The sequence below is a fragment of the Equus quagga genome, unplaced genomic scaffold, assembly GCF_021613505.1.
Source record: "Equus quagga isolate Etosha38 unplaced genomic scaffold, UCLA_HA_Equagga_1.0 HiC_scaffold_794_RagTag, whole genome shotgun sequence".
NCBI classification, from domain to species: Eukaryota; Metazoa; Chordata; class Mammalia; order Perissodactyla; family Equidae; genus Equus; species Equus quagga.
In genome coordinates, this window is record NW_025794661.1 from 13,262 (window position 1) to 16,585 (window position 3,324).

The 3,324-nt window shown below is 45.0% G+C and overlaps 1 long non-coding RNA gene across 1 annotated transcript; it reads right to left on the reverse strand.

The window, feature by feature from the left end:
- Positions 1-443: 443 nt before the first annotated feature.
- Positions 444-1,854, reverse strand: LOC124232572 (uncharacterized). Its single transcript, XR_006886886.1, has 3 exons — positions 1,721-1,854; positions 1,109-1,201; positions 444-622 (listed from the first exon to the last, which is right to left on the reverse strand). It is a non-coding gene; the product is annotated as an uncharacterized LOC124232572 (long non-coding RNA).
- Positions 1,855-3,324: the final 1,470 nt, after the last annotated feature.

Below are 3,324 nucleotides of genomic sequence, written 5' to 3' on the forward strand. Positions count from 1 at the left end.
ATGATTCCAAGGTCTTGGTTTGGTGACTGAGGATGACAGTACCACTGCTGGCTCAAGGGAGCCAGGAGGAAGAGCAAGGGGAGATAATGAAAGCAGCTCAGTAAATGTTGTGTTTGAGATGTCAGGAGGACATTCAGACAGACACATCAGGCAGATAGACACCCAGGCCTGGGCTTGAGAGAGAGTTGGGTTACCCACAGAAGGGAGGCCTCAGGCAAATAGTGAAGGTTGTTCAGGGAGCAGTCAGAGAGAGGGAGAGGAGCTCTGAGGAGACCTAAGATGCAGTGGGAAGCAGTGTGGAAGGCAGAACCTGATGTGTAGAGCTGGATTTGCCCATGACAATCCAGTACAAGAGATGTCATATTATTAATTTTTCTAGACAAATTTAATTCTGGCCCAGGATCCCATTTGAGAGATTGTCAAGAAGCCCTCACCCAGTCACTTTGCATGGCTCCACGTTCCTCTGCTGGAGGAGCAGCACTCTCGAGGTTTACACAGTTTTGCAAACTTCTTTAGTTTCACAATATTGGTGCTAAGCACCTTAGCTGAGAAAGGAAAAATGTGTCAGCAGCCTTCTTTCTTCTTTTTTTTCCTGCCCATCTCCGTTGTTGCCCATCTTCTTCTGCAGGTATGAGAGGTGGATTTAGAGGGATGCAAATAAAACTTAAGTTCCAGAGCCTGTTCCAAAGACCTGTATTTAATTTATATGCATAATTTTGTATATTTTCCTTAAAAAGGGCCCTAAAATTGTATAATCTTCAGGGCCTCAGAAGGCACAGTTTTTTCCCAGATACTGCATAATGTACACACCAAAGCCCCAGACCTGCTGATAAGGCCATGTGGTCTAGGCCTGGCATCTTGATTGCACTGTGAATGTTACACAATTCCTCTGATGCCATTTTCATCAGAGCTATTTAGAGAGGGGTTCCCAATCTGGGGAAAGGGAGGAAACTTTTTGAGATACTACCTCCCTGAAGAACTATTGCTATTTGTTTATATTCTAAAGCATATAAGGTATATATACTGCTTAATCTATTGCCAGCTGCTGCAACAAACATCTCCCAAATTGTCAGGGGTTGAACCCAACAGTAACTGACTTCTTGCTCACGTGATCCTCAATGCAGTTGCTGCTGGCTGGCAGGCAGGTTTCACAAGTGCGACTCCTTTCATCTGACTCCCCATCCTGAGAGCACAGAGTCCTCTGCATGTAGCCAGAAAGAAGGAAGAGAAAGTGGCCACTTCCTTAAAGTTTCAGTTGTGAGAAACACTCCTCTCTTCCACTCATATTCCACTCTTGAGAAACACACCATGGACTCACCTATATGCAAGGGGGGCTGGGAAATGAATTCCCTGGCTGGACAACTGATTACCAGTGGTAACTCTATATTATGGGAGGTAAAAATATGAATTGTAGTAGACAGTTTTCTCAGCTTAAGTGGGGTAAGCTGGTAGTAAGACCACACATTCAGAGCAAATCCCACTTTCTGGTAACACTGGGAAGAGCAAATAAATGTTGCAGAAAATATCTTCTACTTTGTTTGTTTGTTTGTATGGGGCTTTCATTAGCCAAACGAGAGGCGCTCTCCAGAAATGTTACTCTCAGCTCCAGGGATGGTAATTTCTCACTAACAGTCAGAGCACTTGTAAAGGCTGCTCCAGGCTCTGAATGAAGCACATACCTTTAAACACTGTTTCTCTTTGTTTCAAAAATAGACTGTACCTCAGGCCAATTTGTGGAATTGGAGAAGTTCGACTTCAGGATATCCAGTCTCCACTTGGTACTCAGTTTCAGATGCCCAGGGCCTGCTCACTTTTTAACTCTATCCCTTATCAGACAACCTCCTGCAAGGCAAGGCCTTTACATATTTCATATTTGAATACTTGAAGTGATGGAGTTAGAGCCTGAAAGACAGGGGTAGGTGCCGAAAAAAAGGTTGAACAAAAAGAGAAAGAAAGAGAGAGAGAGAAATTATCATCATTATTGACCTTAAAAACTCATTTGCTGTACTTCTTTTCCATTGCATCTGAAGTCTTCTCTTTCTCATTGTGGAATAAAGGCTCTCTCCTTCCTTAAACAGACTCCAGGCAACAGGAAGCAGGTGGGAGTCTTCTGGTGCAGGGAGTCTCCTCACCTCCGGATTATCCTTTATCCAAATCCTGCCCTGGGGTTAATCCTGTTTTCAACACTTTCCCTTTAGGGGAGGGAGAGCAAGAGCCTTTCCTCCTCCTGTTCCTTCCCCACCTTCATGCTTACCAAGATGATTAAGCTGCTCTGATGCACAAAATAGGGAACCTCAGGCCCAGCCAAAATAGCCCCTAACCAATCAGTGTCAAGAAGTTACCATTATTATTTTTTTAAAAAAAGCAATAATGGAAATAACATTTACTCTGTACTGGGTATGTGTATTAGACAGGTTTCTACGGCAATCGTGCCTCAAAACAGACACTGAACATCTCAGGAAATTATGTCAACATTTACTTTTCTCCTTCATGGGTCTGCAGGGTGACTGGACTGCAGCTGGTCTGCGGTGGGCTCACCGGGGCTTGACTGACTAGATTGGATTCCAGGCTGGAGGTTGGGTTCTTGTCAACTTCAGAGGTTTCTTTATTCTGGGACCAGGAGCTACAAGACATGAGCTTCTCCAAGTCCTGGCAGATGGCAGAAGCGGAGGAGCCAAGTCAAACCACGCAAGCCTATTTAGAGCCTCTATTTCACTGACATTCCGCTATCCAAGCAAGTCACATGGCCAACCCCAAAGTCAATGAGGTGTGGCACTGCACAGAGTCATGGATGACAACAGAAGAAGTGGGGACAGTGAGCCTATCCATCACAGGAGAGAGCTTTCACCACAAAAGTAACGTGTGCTAAACACACACACCAGAAATACACACACAGGCACATGCACACAAGCACACAGAACATACATTATCCTACCGATAAAGGACACAATTGGAACACTTTTCTCCTAGTCTCCCACCATCCACCCAGATGCTCAAGCCAAAACCTCAAAGTCATCCTTGCTTCTATCCTCCTCTCACTCCCAGCACCTAATCCATCATCAGGTTCTATCTCCAAATAAGGCTGGAATCCACTACATTCTGCAATTCCATGGTAACCACCACAGTCCAAACCTACATCATCACCTCAGGCATAGCCAACTGCAATTGTTTCCTAACTGGTCTCCTTCTTCCACACTTGCTCCTGCCCCAGGGACCCACCACAGGATAGACACAACATGTACCCACAACACGGCAGACACAGCATGTACCCACCACACAACAGACATATCATGTACCCACCACACAACTGATAAACTGAACTTC